We start from the raw sequence: 11,950 nt of genomic DNA on the forward strand, positions 1-11,950 counted from the left end.
CTTTTTAAAATTGCAATCTAAAATATACTACATTTACATGCAGAGAAGATTCTAATTTAAATTTTTTCCCTTGCCCTTTGTATATATTTATAATGATTCTGTCTTTCCCACTCAAATTCAAATCTAAAAACCAAAGAATGACCCATTAGTGCTGAGAATACTATTCTAAGCATTACAAACACAAGTGAGTGTGACAAATATTTTTTTTTCTCATTTTCAAACACTTAACCTTATAACCACGGGCCCAAAAGAAATATGACACTCAACATTTAGCATCAAACTAGCAATTTTGTTCATTCATTTTTATTTGGTCCTAGAGAAAAGTTCTCTACAAAGTATATCCCTTATTTAACTCTTAGCTTCCTATCTGATTTCCTCCTCTTCTTTCCAAAACTGCTAGTGACATAGCCACTTCTTTTCTTTCCTGTTTTCTTGGAAAGGTACTCAATAACATTGTTGTTGTTATTGTTATGTGCCTTGGAGTCGCTTCCGACGCATAGCGACCCTGTTTCCGAGGCTGGAAATCTTTACGGGAGCAGAAAGCCTTATCTTTTTACCGCAGAGCAGCTATTAGTTTCGAACCGCTGACTTTGTGGTTCGCAGCCCGATTCGTAACCACTACGCTACCAGAGCTGCTTACTCAATAACATAGCAGAGCACATATTATTGTAACTCATGCACCAGTGAAGTCTAAGTATTCCAGAGATCAGTTTAATGAATGACTGGTTTACTCTCTCTCTGAACATTATTTCACCACTGGTCTTCTGTCAGGTTGTCATACTGTGGTGGCTTGTGTGTTGCTGTGATGCTGGAAGCTATACCACCAATATTTGAAATATCAGCAGAGTCACCCATGCTGGACAGATTTCAGCAGAGTTCCAGACTAAGACAGACTAGAATAAAAGGAGAGATGGTCTACTTCTGACCATAAATGTTTACTCACTGATAATCTTATGAATAGCAGATCATTATCAGATTGTTATTTAAGCAGGTGTTAAGTCCTGGTGTGTTGCTGTGGGGTAATGCACCAAACTGCAAAGTCATTTGAACTGCAAAGTTTCTGGTTCAAGCTCACCAGCCGCTCTTTGGAAACCATATTCGGGGTTGCTATGGGTTGGAACCGACTTAACAACAACAAAACATTATTCCCCAAGTGCTTGCATTATGAATCATTTATGCCTCTTCAACAACAAGAGGCCTTCAAGCAGTTTGTGGAAAACATTCCATTATATCATAAACTTTTTGAAGGCCCTAATTTAACACACTCTTTCTTGCTAATTATAATAAAATTTCATTTTTCTGTGCCTTCTACATTTTTGAGGCTCGTATTAATCCTCGGAATGCCATCATAAGGAAACACAAATTGGGTATGGTGCTGGAGGGTAAGCACTGGACTGCAAACCTGCAAGGTTGGTGGCTCAAACCTAGCATCCTTGCCTCAGAAACCCTGTATAGGACCTCTATGAGTTGGAATGGACTCAGTGACAGCAAGTTGGCAGTACTGTATTTAAATTCTCAATTGCTAACTTACAGGTCATTGCTTTGAACTGCCAGTCACCTGTGGGAGAAAGATTAGACAGTCTGCTTTCATAAAGGTTTACAGCTTTGGAAACCCAATGAGACAATTCTATTATGTACTATAGGGTCATTATGAGCAGAAATCAATGAGATGGCAATGGGTTTTTGTATTTACGTAAATATAATCTCATTGGGAATTGGGCTTTTAATGTTAATGAGATTATATCAGTTTAGAGCCACCATGTCTGTTAATTTGTCGTGTTGTTTTAACTTTGTTATGATGCTGAAAGCTATGCCACTGTTATTGTAAATTTCAGCAGAATCACCCATGATAGAAAGATTTTAGCTGAGCTTCCAGACTAAGACAGACTAGGCAGAAGTAGAGGCAGACTACTTCTGAATGTCTAGCCACTGAAAACTTTATGAATAACAGCAGGACATTGTCAAGTATAGTGCCAGCAAAGGAGTCCTTCAGTAGGCATTCACTCAAAATATGACTAGGAAAGAGGTACCTCCTCAAAGTAAATTTGACCAGATGACAGAAATGGAGTAAAGCTTTCGGGACATCCATTTGCTGTTGGGGCACAACTTGAAAAAAGGAGAAACAACTGAAACATTCATTAATAATCAGAACATAAGGTATATAAAGTATGAATCTAGGAAAATTGGAGATTGTCAAAAATGAAATGGAACTCATAAAGATGAATATCCTAAGCATTAATGAGCTGAAATGAACTGGCTCTGGCCATTTTGATTTTGCTATTCTTATGTTTTACTATACCAGGAATGCCAAATTCAAGAGGAATGGTATCACATTCATCATCAAAAAGATCATTTCAAAATCTTTTCTGAAGTACAATACTGTCTGTGATATCCGCTAATACCACTATTATTTAAATGTATGCATCAAGCACTAAAGCCAGTGATGATAACATTGAAGAATTTTACCAATTTCTTCAGTCTGAAACTGATCAAATATATGCTCAAGATATATTGATAGTTCTTGTTGAATGGAATGCGAAGGACACATTTTAATTCACAACAAGGCTGTTTGTTTTGAAGTGGTATTGTAGACTGAAAACCAATCTTAATGTGTTTGTAACATATTGAAATAATGTATTGTAAACAAATCTGCTGGTTACTGCTAAACTTGCTGGTACTTGTCTATCCTGAAGGCACAGATCTTCTATTCTTTATGCTTTGATATTGTTCTCAAATGTCAAACTCTATGTTTGTCTTTGGTTCTTTCTTTAACAAGGAGTTTAGCACTGCAAATATTGTTTAAGTAGATGACCTTCGATTAAGCTCTCTCGGCTGCTCTCACAGCACTGTCAATATACTGGCTGCAATCTAAAGGTTTTAGTAGCAATGTTTCCCTTGCATGTGATAAAGCAGATAATAAAGATTGTCTTTCCCTAGATATTGACTGGCCAACACTAGCTTTAAAAGACATAAAATGTTCTTTTCTCATAATTTTATCTACTAAATAACATAGGCAGGAAAATAAACACAGGGCTACTTTACAACTGCATCAACCAAGCACTAATGCAGAAGTGAGTGAACATCTTAGAAAAATCAGTAACACAGCTCAAGTCAAGAAACCTACTGCTATGAAGTAGATTCTAACTTATGTGACCTTATAAGATAGAGGAGAACTTCCTGCCCCATATGGTTTCCAAGCCTTTAAATCCTCATAGAAGCGGGCTCCCCACACATCTTTCTTCCATGTAGTGGCTGGTGGGTTTGAACTACCTACCTTTCGTTTAGCAGTTTTTATTAATATGTATTAATAAAAACAATTTCATTGAATTGGATTTTTAATACTATTTTAGAAGGTGTTGTATTGTTTGTGTTATAGTTGTTAAGTACCTTCAACTCAGTTCCAATTCATAGAGACCCTGTATAGGGTTTCCATGGAGTGGCTGGTGAGCTTGAAACACTGGCCTTGTGGTTCAAATTGATCTCGCAGTCCAGTGCATTAACCCACAGAGCCACACCAGGACTCCAGTTGCATTGTAGTCGATACCTATTGAAGGGTTTCTATGTCAATTGCATTGTGTTAAATATTTTACATAATTTATCTTATTTAAATTTAATCATAAAACCTCTGAAGGAGTTGTTGTTGTTGTTGTTGTTGTTGTCAGGTGCCATGCTTAGTCTTCAAGCTGACATCTCTGTTCTTCAACACTTTAAAAAGTTCCTGTGCAGTAGATAGTAGATAACATTACTCCTTTTTTGTGGATGGATAGCTCAGGATTATGTACCTTATCCAGTTCCATTTGACAAATCCAAGTTGATAGGCATTGAACTGTGCTGTTTGAAGATTATGTTCATTTCAGAACCACTATTGTTATGAAGATTTATTTCATTTTGTGCTTTGCTTTGAGATTCGATGTCATCCAAATATTGCTAGTCATCTTAATATCCATTATAACCTCACAGGAGCTCTGGTAGCGTAGTGGTTACAAATCGGGATACTAACCTCAACGTTGGCATTCCAAAACTACCAGCTGTTCTTCAGGAGAAAGATAAGGTTTTCTGCTCCCGTAAAGATTTGCAGCCTTGAAAACCTTGTGCACAGCCACTATGAATCGGAACTGACTCCACGGTACTTAACAGTAACATTCTGTTTTACTATCACCCATGAACAACCACAGTGTGTCAGGTTTCCCACTGTGCTGCATTCATGTTTTCATGTATGATGCTGGAAGGTGTGTCCTCTAGTACTTCGAATGCTAGCAGGGTCACACAAAGTGCATGGGCTTCAGCTGAGTGTGCAGACTTAGCTAGACTAACAAGAAAGATTTGTTAATCCACAAGTAATGATTAGCCAATAAAGAGTCTAAATAGTCTCAAAGATGCCAGTGATTGTGAAAACGGTACAGGACTAGTGAATATTTTCTTCTGTTACATGTAATTTTGCCTTGGTTGGAGCCAACTCCACAACACCTAACAACATTTTGTTTTAAATGTAAATATCTCTTCTTATATTTATGTCAAGGTCAGCAGTTCAAAACTATCAGCGGTTCCGCGGGAGAAAGATGAGGAGTTCTGCTCCCGTAAAGATTTACAGCCTTGGAAACCCTGTGCAGGGTCACTATGAGTCGGAGCCGACTCCATCGTACTTAACAACAACAGCATATTTATGTGCTATATTTGAATGTGATATATATAGTTCAGTGGCAGTGTCTGAGAAATTCTTTCTGTTGTCAGTATTATCAAGGTCAACAACACGTATTAAGTTTTTCCAACGAGCTCTAATGAAATGTTCAAATTTGATAATAGCAAATATTGTTCCTAAAACACTGTCAGAAAGTTCTGTAACTATCTGTGCCATCTGTCTTTCATGTAGCCATTCACACCTGCTCTCCCTGCTTCTCCTCCAGCCTTCTGACCTGGTGGGAGACCTGGTGGGAGACCTGCAGGGCCTCTATTAAGAGGGAGCTTTTATCTATGCTTCGAAGTGCAAATGGTTAAAGCACTAGGCTGTGAACTGAAAGTTTGGAATTAAAAACTGCTCAGAGGTTCCTGGAAAGAAAGCCTTGGTTATAGCAGTCCCCAAAATCAGCAACTGAAAACTACTAAATACAGTTCTGCTTTGACAAATACAGAGTTTCCATGAATCCAAAGCAACTCAAAAGCAAATATTTTGTTTGTTTGCTTGTTATTCTTTTATATTTTAATCAAGTTTATTGACATCGAATTTACATACAATAAAATTCACCCCTTTTAAGTACAATTCTTCCTGCCATTGTATACAACCCTGAGACCACCATCACAATCAAGAGAAAGAACATTTCAAAAGCCCAGAAAGATTCCTCATGTATTTTTGTAGTCCACAATCAATGTGTGGAAACATTAGTCAAAAAAATCAAGTGCTATATTACTTTGGTATAATCTGTTGAAAAAGATCCACAGTTTGAGGATTAAAGTGTGCCTGATCCAAGGTATTTTTCATCACCCCAATTTCATTTGAAAGCAGGACATGAATAAAGAAGAACCAGGAAGAACTGAAACAACAACAACAATTAAGTGTTCGATTCTTGGTGCGGCTCTGTAGAATCAACAATGGACTTGGAACCACAAGGTTAGAATCTCAAACTTACCAGTTGCTCCTCAGAAACTCTATACAGGGTCACTATGAGTCAGAACTGACTCTTAACAACAACAAAAGGGTTAGAAGGCATCAATTCTTCTTAGATCTTCCTTACTCATACTCATGTCCTGCTTTCACACGTTGGAGCTCTGGTGTGGTGTTATAGGATAAACACTGGACTACTAACCACAAGGTTGTGCTTCAAACTCAACAGGTGCTCCTTGGAAACCCTACACAGGGTCACTATAAGTCTGCACCAACTCAAAGCACTTAACAGCAACAATTAAGAGTTGGTTGTTGTTGTTGTTGTTAAGTGCCGTCGAGTCGGTTCCGACCCATAGCGACCCTGTACAGGGTTTCCGAGGGTGTAAATCTTTACGGGAGTAGAAAGCCTCATCTTTCTCCCGCGGAGCGACTGGTAATTTCGAACCGCTGACCTTAAGGTTCGCAGAAGAATTCCCAGAAGAATGAACAAATTTGTCGTGAAAGAAATATTGCCAGAATACTCCTCAGAAGCAAGGATGGAAGTCTCATATACTTTGGAGATGACCAGTCCCTGAAGAAGGACATCATGCTTAGTAGCATAGAGGGTCAGTGAAAAAGAGTAATGCAATGGAATGTTTTTTGCAACTTGGTGACATCAGATGTATTCAGCCATATGTAATGGGACAAGACATTAACGGGTAGGGGGAGAATGAGATTATTTTGCTATTTTTGTTTGCTTGTTTGTGTTTTTTAAACATCTTTTTTTGTTTTTCTTTCTTAAAGGCAAGAAACTTTACAAGATTATCTTTCCAGTTCCTAACCAATCCCTTCATCCCTTCAGAGCTAACAATCCTAGCTTCAAGTTATGCCATTAAGCTACAACACTCCTCACTTTTCTTACCTGCCTTTCTTCCTTATTTGACAACTAACTTACAGAAAATCAAAGTAGAGACCCAGCATCTGTCCCATGGTGCAACTAGGATTAGTGTCATGCAACATGGTAATCCATGGTGTGGAATCTCACTCTTGCTTAAGCAGGGCCTAGTGCCCTGACTTGAGTCATCACTAATTATGATGATTTATTTACTACAAATAAAATACCAAGGAGGATCTACATTAAGGTTTTTTATTAATAAAGATATCTAATACAGGCAGTCCCTGACACAGGATTCTGTTTGGATGGCTTTCCTATAAGTCAGTTCAATTCAAATACACTTTTTTGTTTGTTTGTTCGTTTTTTGTTATTGTTGCCTTCTACTATCAGTATCTTTATAAATCAGAACTTTACCTTCAGAGGTTGTATTATCTTACATATATATAATCTTACAGACACATTTTGTTGTTGTTGTTGTTAAGTGCCATCGAGTCGGTTCCAACCCATAGTGACCCTGTACAGGGTTTCCGAGGTTGTAAATCTTTACGGGAGTAGAAAGCCTCATCTTTCTCCCGCGGAGCTGCTGGTAGTTTCGAACTGCTGACCTTAAGGTTCACAGTCCGATTCGTAACCACTACGCTACCAGAGCTCCTTCAGACACATTTTAGTATATATATATCTTGTTGTTGTTAAGTGCTATTGTTAAGTTCCAACTCATAGTGACCCTGTATACATCTATAGGGTATCAGACACATTTTAGTATATACATATCTTGTTGTTGTTAAGTGCTATTGTTAAGTTCCAACTCATAGTGACCCTGTATACATCTATAGGGTAAGTAAAAGAGTACTACTGCAAAATCATGGAAGCCTTTATTAAATAAAAATGTCAAAACCAAAAAATAGCTCTCATTTCATGGCATATCCTCCATAGAGATCTATACACTTCAGACAAAAGATGTTTCCATATCTCTAACCCTTCCCTGAAGAATTCTCAGCTTTCAGTTAATAGTAGTTCAAAATAGCAGCTTTGATATCCTCTTGAGGAACTCAAACTGTGTTCCATTTCAATGTTCTTTGAGTTTGGGGAACAAAAAGAAGTCTGAAAGGTGAAGATAAGGATTGTAGGGTGGATGAAGTAAGGTTTTCCAATGATTTTCTCATAGGATAGCCCTTGTCTGAAGATGTACATTGTTGTGAAGAAAAACAATTCTTCAGTGCAATTTTTCTGGCAGTATTCAATTAAAAAAAAAAAAAAAAAAACTTCTTCAAATTAACTCTTATGATTGTTTTCTGTCTTTCAGAAAAATCTATCAATATTACTCATTTGGAGTCCCAAAACACTGTCACCATAAAACTTCTGAGCTGATCTCTCAGCCTTGGAGTTAACTTTTCCAGCAGATCCCCTCAAAATTCATTGTTTCCCTGTGCCCATGGACACTGATCTAGCCACAAAGGGCTAGAGCTGTGAATTCAGTATCCAGCTGATATGTCGTGGGGAAGACACACAAGTGCCCAAAGTTTCAAATAATACCCATTTGACCCAGCTTCAATGCCTTGATGACCAGAACTCAATTAGAGGAAGATAAAAGCAAGTGTAAATTGATACAATTTGATGAACTTGACCTATACTAATGGATGTAGTAGCTCAAAATACCAACTGAGAGGGAAGGAGTCTTCACATCAATGATCAAACCTATCCCTTGGTATACAGGGTTGACAGGAAAGGACAACTTAGACACTGGCTACCTAAAATGGTTAGTCTATAAAGGCATAAAGTGGTTGACTTACAAATTTTCAAGAGGGAGTTCAGTTTCAGTGTGCTGGGAAAGGTAGAATCCCCACTGAATAGTTTTCATCTTGTCTGTCTACATAGGTCTAGTGAAAAGAGATGGAGATATAATTCTTTTGATTTAATAGTGAGTAATTCTTATTATGACTACTTGGAATTGTCACAACTATAAAAATAGAAGTTTTTTTTAACATAAAGTGGGGAGTAGTTAATCTTACATTCCAGGAACAAGGACCATAGGACCATCAAGAGAGATAATGAGTAGAATGTGGGACCCTAACCAGAGAAGCACCAACACCAGAGATGGAGGTAGAGGAGAGATAGAGCAGCTGAGGAATCTAGACTCATGGAAAGAAAAAGGCTGTATGCTGGCAGCCAGGATGCTGGCTTATACAATGCATTCTTTGGTTGTTTAAATGCTTGTATATTCCTGAGTGGTTTTGTGTACATCAAACAAACAAACAAACAAACAAAACAAAACAAAAGCAGAGAGAATAAAAGCAAATACTGTAGTGTTCTTCAGCATTTGCGCCAGCGGCTGTCTCATTCCACTCCCCCTTTCCCTGACCCCGGGCCTGGCAGTGTGCATCCCCTCCACTGCCACTCTGCCTCTTCCCTCCTTCTGTCCCTTCCTCTTCTCCCTTCTTCCTTCCCTTCCTCATAGTTGCCACCCAGGACCACTGGCCAGAACACGTTCAGGGCAGCAGCCAGAACACGGTAACTCCTATTGTAGAACTAAATGCACTGTGCATGAAACTTAGAAAAACAAAACAAAACAGTGAACTAGTCTGATGACCCTTACTCTCAGATGCAGTCCACCTACAACTACAACATGAGAGGAGGTGCCTATCCCCTGAGGTACATTTACCCATTTCCTGTTCCACCTTTACTGTATCAACTTGAACTTGCTGTGGGAGGACAGCAGTTTAATGGAAGAGGAAGGATGAGACAGGCTGCGAAACATGAAAAACCAAACAAATAAACATTGAGGACCCTGCAGAAGAAGCCCCTTCCAGAGAGGATGGGGGTGAATGGAAGAGAATCTGAAGAAGAAAATCTCAATAGATCCGAAATAAGTTCAGTGTTTGACATTGCACTTAAACGGAACTTGCCTGTGAATTTTGAGGTGCCCGGGAGATTGGGCCACCCCGCGTGAAGAGTTTTGTGACCAAGGTCTCAGTCAGAGAGTTTATACGGGAAGAGGAAGGCAAAAGCAAGAAGATTTCAAAGAAAGCTGCTGCCATAGGTGTTTTTGAGGAGCTGAAGAAGTTATCTCCCCTCCCTGAAGTTGAACAAGTGAAGCACAGAATCACAAAGAAAACAAAGTCCATAGTCAAACTACATGCAGGCAACGGATGAATCATATTAGCAGACTGGCCCAGATCCAGCAAACTAAGAAGGAGAAAGAGCCGGAGTACATGCTCCTGACCGAGCGAGTCCAGCCGCACCGCCGGGAGTTTGTGATGCAGGTGAAGGTGGGAAACCACACTACTGAAGGAGCAGGCAGCAATAAGAAGGTGGCCAAACTCAATGCAGCTGAGAACATGCTGGAGAGCCTTGGTTGCAAAGTTCCACAGGCTCAGCCCGCCAAGCCAGCACTCAAGTCAGAGAAGAAGACACCAACAAAGAAACCCAGGGATGGAAGAAAAGTGACCTTTTTTGAACGTGGCTCTGCAGTGACAATGGAACTAGTAATAAGGAAGATGAGTTTAGGATGCCTTATCTTAGTTACCAGCAGCTGCCTGCTGGAATTCTTCCCATGGTGCCCAAGGCTGCCCTGGCTGTGGGTGTCTGTTATGGACATCACACCAAAGATCTCATCAGAGCAGCTCCCAATCCTGCCAAGTCCACAGTGACTACCAAGATATCCCGGGAGTCGCTGTATTTGCGGCACTTCACCCATAGCCCAGACCATTGTAAAGAATGATATCTCTTTAGGCCACGTAACCCACGGACCTCTCCTGAGCAATTGCAGTATCTCTTCAGAGTCCAGGAATTCCAAGTTGAATACAGACTTCCCAAAAAACAATAAGAATGAGTTTGTATTGCTAATCAATCGCTTTTCTCAGCCGCCTCTGCTCAGCTACGGCATCAGAAAGGATGTGGACTCCTGCCACGATATGACTGCTCTGAACATACTGAAGTTACTCTCTGAGTTGGACCAACAAAGTAAAGAGATGCTGAGACCAGGAAATGGGCCTTTCAGTGTAGGGGAGGTGCTGAACCTTTACTGGCCATGAACCATGTTCAAACCCAACATATATACTGAAAATCCTGAAACTGCTTTGAAAAATTGAAATTTATGATACTCCAGTGGACTAAGAAACATGACAAACTGGACTTATTGACAGTGAGGAAGATGGGGCCACAGGAGACATCTGTGGTTGTGATGAAGTGGGCTGTGATTTGTTGTGATGGGGCCAGAGGAGAGGAGTGTTTGCTCCCCAGGAGCAGACAAATCCAGGACCACCCACCTCTTGCCTGTCTCCCCTTCTTTGCTGGGCACCTCAGTGCTTGGTTTTGTTTTGTTTTTTGGCAGTGTGAAAGAAGAAAACAGAAAGCATGACCCCCTTCTGACACTGGCTAACTCGGACACTTTGGGATAAACACTGAACAACCACACCAGGGACTGGCCCCAAAGCTGTAAGCACCAGAGAAAATCAAATGCTTCCTTCTCAGCATCACCTGAGCCGCCCAGGTTGCTGAGGCTCCACCCCCAATGCCCACACCATAACCCGTGCTTTCTCTTCAACAGTAAGATATAGTCTTAGTTTCCTTATTTTCTTTTAATTAAAATGACACTACATAAAATTTTTATTGAAAAGTTTCTCAATTGTGTCTAGTTATGTAGCACAGTTTAGAAATGTGTCTGAAACTGATTTTCTCAGTGATCTAACCATCAAAGATCATATCCATGTGGAGGTGACTATCACTTTTTACCTTACTAGACTCATTGATCCAGGACCACTGCCATGATGTAAATTGTGTGCCCTCTGGTTTAACTGAAACAGTCCAGACTGTTCAGAAACTCCTGATAAAGTCTCCCAACGTTGTATAAATGGGACACTTTTGGCCTTTGCTATTTTATTTTTATTTGCATTAATGCAATGACATAAATGAACTTTAACCTTTATTTCAAAGATTATAAAAATGATTGTGTGCATCAGGACCCACTGCACCCAGGACATGATCTCCAGGAAGTACATAGAAACTGCAGATGAATTTTCCTGGAGTGCTTATACTGTTAGCGACATCTCCATGCAGGACTGAAAAGAATGACCTTTGTTTATATATCAACTGTTGCTTTCGGTGTTATGTGATTGTGCGCAGACTGCACAGTAAGGTTCTGCCTACAGTCCAGATAAGGTCCAGATAAGAAGCATGGTTGCCTTGCAAGTTCAATACTAGTTTGATTCATTGTTTACGGTGGAAATTTTTTCTCCCCATGGAATGTGAGTAAAACTTAGTATTTGCCACCAATAAATGGTAATATTGAAAAAATAAAAAATACTGTAAGATGATGATGAATGGAGGGGATTATAATCATTACAATGAAACAAAATATGATAGGATGAGTACAAAACTGATGTTCTCCCATGTAAATGAACTCAATTTACAATAAAAGCTTTTTTTCTTTTTCTTCTTTAAGTCTTGTTTGATATGGACCATTTTTGAAGACACCCTAC

General features: G+C 39.5%; 1 pseudogene; it reads left to right on the top strand.

Moving 5' to 3' along the window:
* Nucleotides 1-4,376: 4,376 nt before the first annotated feature.
* LOC102834121 lies at nucleotides 4,377-10,504 on the top strand (annotated as a pseudogene).
* Nucleotides 10,505-11,950: the final 1,446 nt, after the last annotated feature.

This window comes from Chrysochloris asiatica, unplaced genomic scaffold (assembly GCF_000296735.1).
Source record: "Chrysochloris asiatica unplaced genomic scaffold, ChrAsi1.0 scaffold00022, whole genome shotgun sequence".
In the NCBI taxonomy this organism is placed as follows: domain Eukaryota; kingdom Metazoa; phylum Chordata; class Mammalia; order Afrosoricida; family Chrysochloridae; genus Chrysochloris; species Chrysochloris asiatica.